We start from the raw sequence: 15,569 nt of genomic DNA on the forward strand, positions 1-15,569 counted from the left end.
AGATGTCTATCATATCCAGGTGCTCTAGTGTTTTGTTTAAGGCCACTATATCTTTGTTGATTCTCTGTTTGGATGACCGATCTAGAGCCATCAGCAGTGTATTGAGGTCTCCAAGTATGATTGTATTTTTGTCAGTTTTTGTTTTAAGGTCAATAAGTAGCTGTCTTACATATTTTGGTGCTTCTTGGTTTGGTGCATATATATTAAGAATTGTTATGTCTTCTTGATTCTGTGTCCCCTTAGCCATTATGAAATGGCCATTTTTATCTCTGAGTACTTTTGCTGTCTTGTAGTCAGCATTATCAGATATGAGTATTGCTACTCCTGCTTTTTTTTTTTTTTTGGATGTTATTTGCTTGAAGTATTGTTTTCCAGCCTTTCACTTTCAATTTGTTTTTATCCTTATTACTTAGATGAGTTTCTTGTAGGCAGCATACAGTTGGATTTTCTTTTTTAATCCATTTGCTATTCTGTGCCATTTTATTGGTGAGTTTAATCCATTTACATTTAGTGTAATTATTGACACTTGTGAGTTCCCTATTGCCATTTTATAGATTTCTTTATGTTAGTTTTGTGTCTTGTTTGATCCTTCTCTTTTGTTTTTCTATCTTTTGTTTTTATTTGGTTGTATTCCATACATCTTTCCTCTGTTGCTATCTTTAAATCATGTGCTTCTGTGGTGGTTTTTTCAATGGTAGTTACCTTTAAGTAATGAAAAGGGTTCCTACCCTGTTCATTGTAGTGCACTATTTTGTGAGTCCTTTTGCACTCCATTGTCCTTTGCTACTGTTAATCTTCATCCTCTCCCTTCCTTTTCTTTTTTGTTTTTGTTGTCACAGTTTAAATTTGGTTTTATTGTGTTCTTCTTGGAGCTCTTACTTGTGGCTTTGTTTTTTTTTTTTTTTTTTTTTTGTTCTTTGTATCTGATTGGAGAACCCCCTTTAGTAATTCCTGGAGTGGATGTTTTCTGATGATAAATACCCTCATCTTTTCTGTATCTGTGAATGTTTTTATTTCTCCTTCATATTTGAAGGATAGCTTTGATGGGTATAGTATTCGTGGCTGAAAGTTCCTCTCTTTCAGGACTTTAAATATTGGGGTCCACTCTCTTCTAGCTTGTAGAGGTTCTGTTGAGAAATCGGATGATAATCTAATGGACCTTCCTTTATATGTTGTATTCTTCTTTTCTCTGGCTGCCTTGAAAATTTTTTCTTTGCCGTTGGTTTGTGCCAATTTCATTATGATGTGCCTTGGAGTAGGCTTGTTGGGGTTAAGAAAACTCAGTGTTCTGTTTGCTTCTTGAATTTGAGGCTTTAGTTCTTTCCACAGGCTTGGGAACTTCTCATCTATTATTTGTTTGAGCATGTTCTCCGTTCCATTTTCTCTCTCTTCTCCTTCTGATATACCTATTATTCTTATGTTATTCTTTTTCACGGAGTCAGATAATTCCTGTAGGGCTATCTCATTTTTAAAAATTTTTGAGTCTCTTTCTTCTTCTCTCTGTTGTGCCTCAAGTTGCTTGTCTTCTATTTCACTAATCCTACCTTCTATCTGGCCTGTTCTATTAGCTAAGCTTGTTACCTCGTTTTTCAGCTCGTGAATTGAGTTTTTCATTTCTGTTTGATTTGTTTTTATAGTTTCAATTTCCTTGGAACTATATTCTTTGTGTTCATTGAGTTGTTTTCTGAGCTCCCTAAATTGCCTTTCTGTGTTTTCTTGTATGTCTCTGAGTATTTTTAGGATTTCTATTTTAAATTCTCTGTCATTTAACTCCAAGGTTTTCAATATATTAAATTTTTACTCCATGGATTTTTCCTCATCTATCTGTGTTACCTCTCTTTCTTTTGTATCCATGATATTTGATTTTCTCTTCCTTAACGGCATCTGAGGGTTGTTTTGTTGATAGTATTAATGAGATTTAATAAATAATAAAAAGTTAAAAAAAATGAAAAATTGAAGAGTTGTTTTTTTTAAAAAAATTAATAATTAAATAAAGAAAAATCAACTAAAATAAAAATTAAAGAAAAGGAAATTATTCCCCCCCTCCTTTTTTTCTCTCCTCTCCTCTTCCCCTCTTTCTTGAGAAAATCTTGTGGAGAACTGTGAATTATATTGTACTAAATACAACAAACAATTCCTGTAATGGAGGGCCTGAATTGGGAAGAAGTAATAAAGGGGCAAAAATAAGGGGGGGTATGGACCCACAAAAAGCAAATAAGAAAAAAATTTGGGTCAAGAATAAAGTGAGCCTGACTAGGCGGTGGCACAGTGGATAGAGCGTCGGACTGGGATGCGGAAGACCCAGGTTCGAGACCCTGAGATTGCCAGCTTGAGCGCGGGATCATCTGGTTTGAGCAAGGCTCACCAGCTTGAACCCTAGGTTGCTGGCTCGAGCAAGCGGTTACTTGGTCTGCTGAAGGCCCACAGTCAAGGCACATATGAGAATGCAATCAATGAACAATTAAAGTGTTGCAATGCGCAATGAAAAACTAATGATTGACGTTTCTCATCTCTCCGTTCCTGTCTGTCTATCCCTCTCTCTGACTCCCTCTCTGACTCTGTTAAAAAAAAAAAAAAGAATAAAGTGATTTGTTTTTAAGTGTTGGTTGACTAAGATTTATGATGAGAAGAATAAGAGGGAAACAGGAAAATGGGGGGAAATTTAAAAATTACTATTGTATTTAGTGGAACAAGAACTAGATAAAATGGAGAGCCAGGGATGGCAGTACTGCTAGTGAGTTAAAAAGGTGAAGTAAAACCCCCCCAAAATGCCACAAACATAAGTTTGAGTTCCAGATAAGATAATTTGTTCGTTATTGAGGTTTGAATGAGAGGAGATGTAAAGGAGAAAGGAAGAAACTAATATAGAGGGAGAAAAGAAAGAGAGAGAGAGAAAAAAAAGAGGGAACCACTAAAAGAAGAAAAAAGAAAAAAGAGAAGAGAGAGAGAGAGTTAAGGGTTTTGGAGTGCAACCCTCATAGAGAGAAAGGAAGAGGAAAGAAAAGATAATGGGAGATGTAACACTTATGGGTAGTGTAGTTCAAGGAGAGGAGAGAGTATGACCGGCAGAGAGTTAAATGACCAAATTGGAGGAGGAAAAAAAAAAATCAAGAATGAAGATAAGAGAAACAGATGAACAAATATAATAAAATGGGATAGGTTATAAAGTCTGCAGATTAATCTTGATTTTGAGAGGTTATCGTCTTGCTTTTTCTTTTCTCTCCCTCTTCCTGGTCAGTGACTCTGTACCCCAGCTTCTGCCCCTTTGGCAAGCTCAGGTAGAGGTTTGCAGTTGATAAGTCTCTATGGCGATGTCATGTATTGGGCTTCAGTCTCGTTGGCAGTCAAGGCTCATTAGCATTATAGGCTCCAACAGTGAGAGAGTCCATGTTCCTGAAGCTTCTCTCCTAGTCTTTCTTCCTCAATTAGTAGCCTGATAATCCAGCTATGGGGTTGCTGCTGCCTCTGCCTGGATAGTAAGAGGCTCAAAGAGCTGGCAACTCCCCACTCTATTCTCACTCAGCACAGGGCTCTGGGTAAGGCTCAGTCAGTCAGAGCTGCTAGCATAGTCAGGCGGGCCTTCTGCCCACTCAAAGACCTCTTGCTCTGCCAGTCTGTCTGGTAACATGGGTGGGCGCCCACTCCCGGGGCGCTTGGAGGAAACTCTCGCTCACTATCTGTGCACAGACCAGGATATCAGGCCGGCCGCCTCACCCTCTGAGTGAAACCCCCGCCTGCACGGTAAAGTTCCAGCATTGGAATTGGCTCTCGCTCCCTCCCCATGCGCAGCTTTTTCAGGGCACTGGGGCGGCCTGAGATTCTGCTTTTGGCCCACACAAAGGCCACTGACTCTACACCTCTGTGGGATAACACGTGCTCCCACACCTGAGGTGCTCGGAGGAATCTCTTGCCCACTCTCTGTGCGCGCAGACCAGGATATCGAGCCAGCTGCCACACACTTTGAGTGAACCCCCCACTCGCACGGAAAAGTTCCAGTGTTGGAATTGGCTCTCGCTCCCTCCCTGTGCGCGGCTTTTTCAGGGTGCTGGGGCGGCCCGGAGATTCCACTTTTGGCCCACACAAAGGCCTCTGACTCTGCCTCTCTGTGGGATAACACGGGTGCCCATTCCTGGGGCTTTCGAAGGAATCTCTCACCCACTATCTGCACACGCCGACCAGGAGATCAGGGAAAATGGCTGCCCTACTTGTCTTTCTTTGTCTGGATTTGGCGTGAGTGCTAGCTTGTACTGACTGGGTTGCCATAGGCATAGTTTTTCCTCGGCTTGGATCTCTGTGCCAAAGCCTGGTTCGGCCGTTTGTGCTGCGGCCTGGATCTATTCACCCCCTTTGCCCGCCTTAGTTTCTATATTCTCAGTTCCCAGTGAAAGCAGCCCTATTTAGGTTAGTGAGGAAGGCGGAGCATTTCTTACTCCCTATTTCCTTCGGGGTTTGGTTATATATTTAGCCAATTTTTCGCTTGACCATACCTTCGGGTGTATTGCGAAACATCTGGAGGCTCCAAGGATAGGTTTTTCTGTTTCTGGTTGAAGATCTTGTTGAGTTTTGGGGGAGATTTATCGGTATTGCTTCCTACCATGCCATTACTCTGACGTCATCTCCTGAACTTCTCTTAAGGAGATCCATTTAGTAACTGCATCATTGACAAGTTTTGTCTCTTGTTTGAACATTTTCTACTTTGAATAAAAAGCCTTTCATTTTTTTACTTCTGTCTTAAAAAAAAAAGTTGTAGTTAAGTGCCCTGGGCCAAATTCTACCCTTAGTTACTATTTCTATGGTATTTGTACTGTACACATAAGCAGTCTGAGGCTGACTTTGTTATAAACGTTTAATAATAACAACTCACATTTGTATATTATTTTACCATGTAGAAAATGTTTGTATGTACATTTAATCATTTGATACACACACACAAACTGTGCAATAGGTAAGGCAGAAATATTTAGTCCTATGTTATAGGCAAAGTAACTGAGATGCAGGTTAAGTGGCTGGTCCAAGGCTGCACAGGCACAGACGGGCCTCAAACACAGCTCGTCTGATTCTTAAATCTGTGCTAAGAAAGTTTTTTTTTTTTATAATTATGGAATTATAAATACACATACAAAGATAGATTATTGTTAGTCTTGTGCCATGTATGGTGCTTTCAAAAGATATAAAAAATGAGGGAGAAAATACAATTCAGTGAAAGTAACCAAATTTATGAAATTCAGGACACAGGTAAGACCCTTGAAGGAACTGTTTGGAAGAAATATGAGTGTTGTACGAAAGGACAGGAGGTTAGCACTCCCTTTGGCAAGGATGAAAGAGGCTCTTGGGCCCAACAACGTGCATACAGTTAATGCATTGCCACCTATGTCGTAGCATCTAACCATGGGGGTTTTTTCGGGGGGGGGGAGTTGAATATAACTTTATAGAATAAGCATGGAAGCTGTCCTGACTGCTTCCAGAACCAAAAGACATTAGCAAAATAAAAATTCCAAAAGATTTACATCCACCACCAAGTGTTCTCTTGGCCAATATCAGCTACGTTATTTTCTGTTGATTCAGCAGTCAGGAGATCAATTAAAGTTAAGAAATAAAATAAAAAATGATAAGATAAAAAAACAAAGAAATATGATAGGTTGAAAACTACTAGAGGGCAGTGACTGAGTCCGCTCACATTTGCATTCTGGATCATCCTCAGCGCAGCATCTTGCACTTAGCTCACCAAGGGTTCAAGGGGAGAACTTAAGGAAAGTATAATGAAAACAGAGTTTAATAAAAAGTTTAATGGATCTTTCATGACTTCCCCTCCTCAAAAAAAAGCCCCACTGGCTAACTGGGACTTCTGCTTCTCTGCAGCCGGAGGACAGGAAGAGAGGAGGAGAGGCAGAAAGCAGACCTTGGTCTGCCATGACTCTCGTTCTGTTCACCTGAGGATCTCCTGGTTGCTGATAGATGCAAAACTGGGTGAATGACATGTTTGAGCATTTCCACTTTTCTAATCTGTCCCCATTGTTTTGATGTACATGGTGATGTTTATAACCCACCTATTGATCCAGATGTCTGCAGTCATCTGGGGCAGTGACCTGCCCACAGCAGGTGCTCAGTAAATGTTATCAAAAGAATGAATGCAGAAATATCCCTCTACTGGGTATATACCCCCAAGACTCAAAAACACTGGTACGTAAAGACACATGCAGCCCCATGTTCATCGCAGCATTGTTCACAGTGGCCAAGACATGGAAATAACCAAAAAGTCCTTCAACAGAAGATTGGATAAAGAAGATGTGGTACATATATACTATGGAATACTACTCAGCCATAAGAAAGGATGACATCGGATCATTTACAACATTGATGGACCTTGATAACATTCTACTGAGTGAAATAAGTAAATCAGAAAAAACTAAGAACTATATAATTCCATACATAGATGGGACATAAAAATGAGACTCAGGGACATGGATAAGAGTGTGGGGGTTACCGGGGCAGGGGGAGGGAAGGAGGAGAGGGAAGGAATGAGGGGAGGGGAGGGGCACAAAGAAAATCAGATCGAAGGTGACAGAAGACAATTTGACTTTGGGTGATGGGTGTGCAACATAATCAAATGTCAAAATAACCTGGAGATGTTTTCTCTGAACCTATGTACCCTGATTGATCGCTGTCACCTCATTAAAATTTTTTTTTAAAAAAGAAAAGGAATGAATGGATGTCAGTGGCTAACAAGGAGCAGATGAGAGCAGGCTGGCAAGCAAAGAGGCCCTGGAGAAGGACCTGTCTTATGCACGCTCTTCCCTAACTGCCACTAAAAAGTGGGGCTTTGGTTTGCAGAAGCAGCACTCATCTGTCACTCTCTCCTTCAGAATTAAGAAGGAAAAACTCCACAAAATAAAACATAAATCCTTCAGCAAGAGCTCTTTACAGGGCTGCATTCTGGTTCCATCCCCAGAGAATCCTCTGGTGCTTCTGGGGTTCACTTTCCCAAATAGGGGCTGATGATGATTTATTTCCCAATATGGAAACTTCTAAATGAATTAATAATTTAAATGTTTGGCCTGACCTGTGATGGCGCAGTGGATAAAGCGTCGACCTGGAATGCTGAGGTCGCCGGTTCAAAACCTTGTGATTACCTGGTTAAGACACATATGGGAGTTGATGCTTCCTGCTCCTCCCCTCTTCTCTCTCTCTCTCTCTCTCTCTCTCTCTCCTTCTCTCCTCTCTAAAATGAATAAAGTCTTAAAAAAATAAAAGAGGTCCTTAAAAAAAATGAGTTTCCTTTAAAAAAAATGTTTAAAGGAAGTCTATAAAAATTATTAGGTAGAATAAAAATAGATATACTTCAGTTAACTAAATAATTCTTTTCTGTATTGAATCATCACTCCTAAACTTACTGGTTTTCTAAGTATGTATTTTAATATTTCCAATTTTGTTTAAAGTAAGGCTAACCTATATTTTGTAAATATCACTTGGGTCCAGTTAACTAATGGTGCTGTTCAGTTCAACTATAACCTTACTGATTTTCTGCCTGCTGGGCCTATTCAGTACTGATGCAAGGTTGTTAAAACCTCCAACTATCATAGTGAATCCATCTATTTCTCTTTGGGGTTCTATTGGTTTTTGCCTCATGTATTTTTTTTTTTCTGAAGTTGGAAATGGGGAGGCAGTCAGACAGACTCCTGTATGCACTTGACCAGGATCCACCTGGCATGCCCACCAGGGGGCGATGCTCTGTCCATCTGGGGCGTTGCTCTGTCGCTACCAGAGCCATTCCAACACCTGAGGCAGAGGCCATGGAGCCATCCTCAGAGCCCAGGCCAACTTTGCTCCAATAGAGCCTTGGCTGCAGGAGGGGAAGAGAGAGACAGAGGAAGGAGAGGGGGAGGGGTGGAAAAGCAGATGGGCGCTTCTCCTGTGTGCCCTGGCCGGGAATCGAACCCAGGACTCCTGCACGCCAGACCGACGCTCTACCACTGAGCCAACCAGCCAGGGCTTGCCTCATGTATTTTGACTGTTGCCAGACACAAACATATTATGGATTGTAATGTTTTATTTATCCATGATATTTTTTCTTATTCTGAAGTCTGAAAATAATATTCTATTCTAGCTTTCTGTTGGTGAATGTTGACACAGAATAGCTTTCTCCATCTCTTTACTTTTTACCTGTATCTGTCTTTATACTTAAAGTTTCTTATAGACAGCATCTAGTTGGATCTTATTATTTAATCCATTCTGACAATCTCTGTTTTTCAATTAGTGTTACTAGGACTATTCACATGTAAAGTGATGGATTACTATCTACCATGTTTGTAACTTTTTTATTTTTATTTGAGAGAGACAGGAAGGGAGAGAGAAAAGGAAAAGAGAGATGAAAAGCATCAACTCAGAGTTGCTTCATTTTAGTTGTTCATTGATTGCTTCTCATACGTGCCTTGACCAGGGCATTCAAGATGAACCAGTGACCCCTTGCTCAAGCTGGCGACTTCAGGGTTTTGACCCCAGGGACCTCAGCATCCCAGGTCAATGCTCAATGCACTGTGCCACCACAGGTCAAACTGTTTGTAACTATTTTTTATTTGTTGTGCTGTTATTTGTTCCTTTTTATTAAAGTTATCTTCTTGTTCTGCCTTCTCTTCTCCCCCCCTCCACCTCTGGTTTTAATTGAGCATCTTATGTGATTCCATTTTATTTCTTCTCTTAGCATATCAATTATACTTCCTTTTCAAAAAAAAAACCTCAGTGGATGACCTAGAGTTTCCAATACATGTTTGTAACTACCCAAAGTCCACTTTCAAATAAGTTTATACAGCTTCACAGATAGTGCAAGTGCCTTTTATAGAGTATTCCTGATTCCTTCCTCTAATCCTTTATATCATTTCTGTCACTGGTTTCACTTAGCTATGTTATAATCATCCAATATTGTTACTGTTATTACTTTGAAAAGTTATGTATTAGCAAATTAAAAGTGAAAAATACTATCGTGTTTTATCATCATTTATTCATCTCCAACATGCTTTCTTTATGTAGATCTAAAATTCTGACCTATGTAATATTTCTTCTCTTCTCTGAAGAACTACTTTTTTTCTTTTTAATTATAATTTTATTTTTTTAATGGGGTGACATCAATAAATCAGGATACATATATTCAAAGATCAACAAGTCCAGGTTATCTTGTCTTTCAATTATGTTGCATACCCATCACCCAAAGTCAGGTTGTCCTCTGTCACCTTCTATCTAGTTTTCTTTGTGCCCCTCCCCCTCCCCCTTTCCCTCTCCCTTTCCCCCCTCCCCCCGTAACCACCACACTCTTATCAATGTCTCTTAGTTTCACTTTTATGTCCCACCTACGTATGGAATAATGCAGTTCCTGTTTTTTTCTGATTTACTTATTTCATTTCGTATAATGTTATCAAGATCCCACCATTTTGCTGTAAATGATCCGATGTCATCATTTCTTATGGCTGAGTAGTATTCCATAGTGTATATGTGCCACATCTTCTTTATCCAGTCGTCTATTGACGGGCTTTTTGGTTGTTTCCATGTCCTGGCCACTGTGAACAATGCTGCAATGAACATGGGGCTGCATGTGTCTTTACGTATCAATGTTTCTGAGTTTTTGGGGTATATACCCAGTAGAGGGATTGCTGGGTCATAAGGTAGTTCTATTTTCAGTTTTTTGAGGAACCACCATACTTTCTTCCATAATGGTTGTACTACTTTACATTCCCACCAACAGTGTATGAGGGTTCCTTTTTCTCCACAGCCTCTCCAACATTTGCTATTACCTGTCTTGTTAATAATAGCTAATCTAACAGGTGTGAGGTGGTATCTCATTGCAGTTTTGATTTGCATTTCTCTAATAACTAAAGAAGATGAGCATCTTTTCATATATCTGTTGGCCATTTGTACTTCCTCCTGGGAGAAGTGTCTGTTCATGTCCTCTTCCCATTTTTTTTATTGGATTGTTTGTTTGTTTGTTGTTGAGTTTTATGAGTTCTTTGTATATTTTGGATATTAGGCCCTTATCTGAGCTGTTGTTTGAAAATATCATTTCCCATTTAGTTGGCTTTCTGTTTATTTTGTTATCAGTTTCTCTTGCTGAGCAAAAACTTCTTAGTCTGATGTAGTCCCATTCATTAATTTTTGCCTTCACTTCTCTTGCCATTGGAGTCAAATTCATAAAATGCTCTTTAAAACCCAGGTCCATGAGTTGAGTACCTATGTCTTCTTCTATGTACTTAATTGTTTCAGGTCTTATGTTTAGATCTTTGATCCATTTTGAGTTAATTTTAGTACAGGGGGACAAACTGTAGTCAGTTTCATTCTTTTGCATGTGGCTTTCCAGTTTTCCCAGCACCATTTATTGAAGAGGCTTTCTTTTCTCCATTGTATGTTCTTGGCCCCTTTATCAAAAATTATTTGACTATATATATGTGGTTTTATTTCTGGACTTTCTATTCTATTCCATTGGTCTGAGAGTCTATTTTTCTGCCAATACCATGCTGTTTTGATTGTCGTGGCCCTATAATAGAGTTTGAAGTCAGGTATTGTAATGCCCCCAGCTTCATTCTTTTTTTTTAGGATTGCTTTGGCTATTCGGGGTTTTTTATAGTTCCATATAAATCTGATGATTTTTTGCTCTATTTCTTTAAAAAATGTCATTGGAATTTTGATGAGAATTGCATTAAATTTGTATATTGCTTTGGGTAATATAGCCATCTTGATTATATTTATTCTTCCTAACCAAGAACAAGGAATATTCTTCCATCTCATTATATCTTTCTCAATTTCTCTTAACAATGGTTTATAGTTTTCATTATATAAGTCCTTTACATTCTTTGTTATGTTTATTCCTAAGTATTTTATTTTTTTTGTTGCAATTGTGAAGGGGATTATTCTTTTGAGTTCATTCTCAATTGTTTCATTGTTGGCATATAGAAAGGCTATTGACTTCTGTATGTTAATTTTGTATCCTGCGACCTTACTGTATTGGCTTATTGTTTCTAGTAGTCTTTTTGTGGATTCCTTGGGGAGAAGAACTACTTTTAACATCTCTTTCAGGCAGGTCTACTGGTGATGAATTATTTTATTTTTGTTTATCTAAGTTTTTTTCCTCCACTTAAAATATTTTTCCATTGATTTGAGAGAGAGAGGGAGAGAGATAGAGACAGAGAGAGAAGCATCAACTTATTGTTTCACTTAGTTCCATTTAGTTGTGCACTCATTGATTGCTTCTTGTATATGCTTTGACCAGGGGTTGAACCCACAACCTCTGGCATACTGGGATGATACTTTATTCTCTGAGCCATCTGGCCAGGGCTCTCTTTCACCTTTGAAGGATAATTTCATTGGATATGGAATTATAGGTTGGTGGGGTTTTCTTTTAACATTTTAAATATTTCATGCCACTCTCTTCTTGCTTACAAAGTTTCTGATGAAAAGTCACATTTGATTTTTATCTTTGCTCTTTTTAAAATAAGATTTCCTCCCCCTCTGGCTTCTTTTAAGGTTTTCTCTTTTGGCCCTGGCCGGTTGGTTCAGTAGATAGAGTACTAGCCCAGTGTATGAACATCCCAGGTTTAATTCCTGGTCAGGGCACATAAGATTAGCAACCATTTGCTTCTCTCTATATCCTTCTTCTCCTTCTCACCCTCTTCCTCTCTCAGCCAGTGGCCTGATTGGTTTGAACTTTTGCCTGGGTGCTAAGCATAAGCTCATTTTGTCCAAGTGTCAGCCTCAAGTGCTAAAAATAGCTTGGTTGATTCAAGCATTGGCCCTAGACAGCGGTTACTAAGTGGATCCTGGTCAGGGTGCATGTAAGAGTCCATCTCACTACCTTCCCTCCTCCCACTTAAAAAAAGAAAAGATTTTCTAGCCTGACCAGGAGGTGGTGCAGTGGATAGAGCATCAGACTGGGATGCAGAGGACTCAGGTTCGAGACCCCAAGGTCACCAGCTTGAAGGCGGGCTCATCTGGTTTGAGCAAAAAGTCCACCAGCTTGAACCAAAGGTCACTGGCTCCAGCAAGGGTTTACTCGGTCTGCTGAAGGCCCGCAGTCAAGGCACATATGAGAAAGCAATCAATAAACAACTAAGGTGTTGCAACGTGCAATAAAAAACTAATGATGATGCTTCTTATCTCTCTCCATTCTTGTCTGTCTGTCCCTGTCTATCCCTCTCTCTGACTTTCTGTCTCTGTAAAAAATAAATAAATAAATAAAATTAAAAAAAAAAGATTTTCTTTTTGTCTTTAATTTTCTACAATTTAGATATGATATTCTTAGGTATAGCTTTTTTCCTCATGCATGGTATTCGCTAAGCCTCCTGAATCTGTAGTTTTATGTCTGTCATTAATTTTAAAAATTTCCAAGTCATTATTACTTCAAATATTTCTTCTGCCCCTTTTGCTTTTTCTTTTCCTTCTGCTATTCCAATTATATATATGTTACACCCTTTTTTTTTAAACAGAGACAGAGAGAGGTATAGATAGGGACAGACAGACAAGAATGGAGAGAGATGAGAAGCATCAATCATTAGTTTTTCCTTGCAACACCTTAGTTGTTCACTGATTGCTTTCTCATATGTGCTTTGACCATAGGGCTACAGCAGACTGAGTAACCCCTTGCACGAGCCAGTGAACTTGGGTCCAAGATGGTGAGCTTTGCTCAAACCAGATGAGCCTGCGCTCAAGCTGGCGACTTCGGGATCTTGAACCTGGGTCCTCCGTATCCCAGTCCGACGCTCTATCCACTGCGCCACTGCCTGGTCAGGCTATGTTACACCTTTTGTAATTTTCCCACAGTTCCTGCATATTCTGTTCTGGTTTTTCTTTTTCATTTCTTGTTCTCTTTACATATTAATTTGGGAAATTTTTGTGGACATATCTTCAAGTTCACTGATTCTTTCCTCAGCTGTGTCCAGTCTACTGATGAACCCACTAAGGCTTTATTCTGTTCATACTTTTGATATCTAGCATTTCTTTAGTCTTTCTTAAGGTTTCCATTTCTCTGCTGCCATTACCCATCTATTTTTGCATGTTATCAACCTTTATTATTAAATCCATTAATATATTATAGTTGATTCAAATTTCCTATCTGATATTTCCAAAATCTGTATCATATTTGAGTCTAATTGTGATTATTAGTTTGTTTCTTTAGACTGTTTGTCTTTTAGCATACTTGTCATTTTTAGTTGAAAGTAGGACATGATGTTTTAGATAATAAGAAATATTATTACTGTGAGAATTTATGCTAATTTGACTAGGAACTGGCTATGTTTCATGTTTTCTGTAGATTGAGGTTGCCAGAGACTTCAGTTTCCTCTGGGGTCCTTATGTTTTTTTCTTTCCTATTTTCTTTGGGTTTCTCCAAAAATTTAAATAGAGTTTGTGTCTTGCATTTCCTTTAGTTATAACCTACTGTTACTATGCTGGAGCCCTGTTGTCTTGATGGTAAAGTGTAGGGGAAGGGAAGTGCTCTGTAATCTTATACTTAAATTTCAGTTTTTTGGGCCTGGCTTCAGGAACTATGATCTTTGGAAATGTTTCTTACCCTTTATATCTCCCCTTTAGGGGAGACAGAAGGATGGAGAGCATTAGTTGGCAAATTTCCCTTCTTCCAAGTTGATGAGGCTCTGATAAAGTTATCCTCAGAGAGAAGGACTTTGTAGGAGAAGATTCTAGGTGAATTTCAAAATGGTTACTTTTCTCTCTGCCAAAAGTATATGGAACATTTCTTAGATTTTTTTTAAACCTTTTTATTGAATTTATTGAGGTTGGGTTAATAAAATTATATAGGTTTCAGGTGTACACATTATTTGCATATTGTATTGTGTGCTCATCATCCCAACTCAGGTCTCCTTCCATCACCATTTATACTCTCAGACCTTCTTCTACCACCCACCTACTCCTCCTTCCCTCTGGTAATCCCCATCCACTTGTCTGTGTCTTATTTCTCAGATATTCATCTTGAGAACTTGGTGAGGCTCCTGGAAGTAAAACCATGAAAGTATGGGGGTCACCCTAGCCTGGGCCCCCTTGAATTTTTCACTGTCAAACTAGTTACACTTGTCAGCTTCCAGCAAGTCATAAACATTACCATTTGAATATTCATAGTAGTTCATGGTTCCAGCAGCTGCTGTTCCAGATAAGCTGATCTCAGTTACTCTCTGTAATTTCCTGTTTCTCCAGATTTCAGAATGGTAGTTCGCCCTGTAACCTCATTCCTTTGATAGATTTAAGAAAAGTCAGTGATTTAAAATTTATTCAGCTTTTTATTCTTGTCATAAAGATAGAAGTGGTGATTTCCAAGCATTTTAAGTGTTGGAGCTGGAAGTAGACCTCTCCTATATTCAGAGGCAGACTAAGGTTGGTTGAGGCCCTGAGTGCAGAAGAAAATATTGGGTCCTTTTTAAAAAGGAGAGAGACAGGGAAAATAAAAATACATGTTAACCGTATGTTTTTGTATTTTTCTGAAGTGAGAAGCAGGGAGGCAGAGGGACAGAGTCCCACATGTGCCAAACCGGGATCCACCTGGCATGCCCACTAGGGGGCAATGCTCTGCCCATCTGGGTTCTGTTAGAGCCAGAGCCATTCTAGTGCCTGAGGTGAAGGCCATGAAGCCATCCTCAGTGCCTGGGCCAACTTTGCTCCAATGAAGCCTTGGCTACAGGAGGGGAAGAGAGAAAGACAGAGAGAAAGGAGAAGCAGAAGGGTGGAGAAGCAGAAGCTTCTTCTGTGTGCCCTGGCCGGGAATCAAACCCAGGACTTTCACACACCTGGCCAACGCTCTGCCACTGAGCCTGCTGGCCAAGGCTTACCATATTTTTAAATAAATAAAAAATATTATATATATTCTATTAATGTTAAAATTGCACATATGAAACCAAAGTTGGTGTCAATAGAAAAAAGTGTAAAGGTGAGGTTTGGTGGGGCCCTTTAGGAGTTGGCGTCCAGGGTACACACCTGGTATGCCCACTGTTAAATCTGCCTCTGCCTATATTTTGGAAAACTTCTACTGATCTCTTCTTCTTTCCTTTTGGTAGAGTGCTGAGAACACTAAGACATTAAGTTACCAAGAAAGGTAGAAAGTGTTGGAATTCAAGCTGCATCATTCTTAGTGTTACCAGACCACATCCACACCCAAGGCTGGCCTGGTCCCAGCACAGTCCTGGATATTCTACATGTCAGGCAACCTCCAGGTTCTTGATTCAGTCATGAAAGATTTCAAGGATGAATTAGACTGAGAATAAAGCAAGTTTTATTCATTTAGAGGGCACCCCTGTGAAAGAGCAAAAACACACATCCCAGTGGATGCGGTCCCACTCTAGAATGAGCTTGCACATGTAGTCAGTTTTGGGGATTTTGTTTCCAAGAGAATGGCGTTGCCTTCAAGCTTTGTGGTGCCAAATTCTGACTTGCCTTTTGGTTGGGAGGGAGCTTTGTTCTTAACATGGTCTGTTCTGGAAGTGTCATGGTGCTTGTTCCTCTCAGCCTCCTTTCTACTTGTGGTGTTTTTATTTTAATGATGGTATAATGAGCTTTGGGGTCAGGCTCTGGTCAATTTTTCCTGTTAT

General features: G+C 39.5%; 1 non-coding gene across 1 annotated transcript; it reads left to right on the top strand.

Moving 5' to 3' along the window:
- The first annotated feature begins 5,272 nt into the window (after positions 1–5,272).
- On the top strand, positions 5,273–5,398 carry LOC136332450 (U6atac minor spliceosomal RNA). Its single transcript, XR_010730713.1, has one exon. It is a non-coding gene; the product is annotated as a U6atac minor spliceosomal RNA (small nuclear RNA).
- Positions 5,399–15,569: the final 10,171 nt, after the last annotated feature.

Source organism: Saccopteryx bilineata, chromosome 3 (genome assembly GCF_036850765.1).
Source record: "Saccopteryx bilineata isolate mSacBil1 chromosome 3, mSacBil1_pri_phased_curated, whole genome shotgun sequence".
Classification (NCBI taxonomy): Eukaryota; Metazoa; Chordata; class Mammalia; order Chiroptera; family Emballonuridae; genus Saccopteryx; species Saccopteryx bilineata.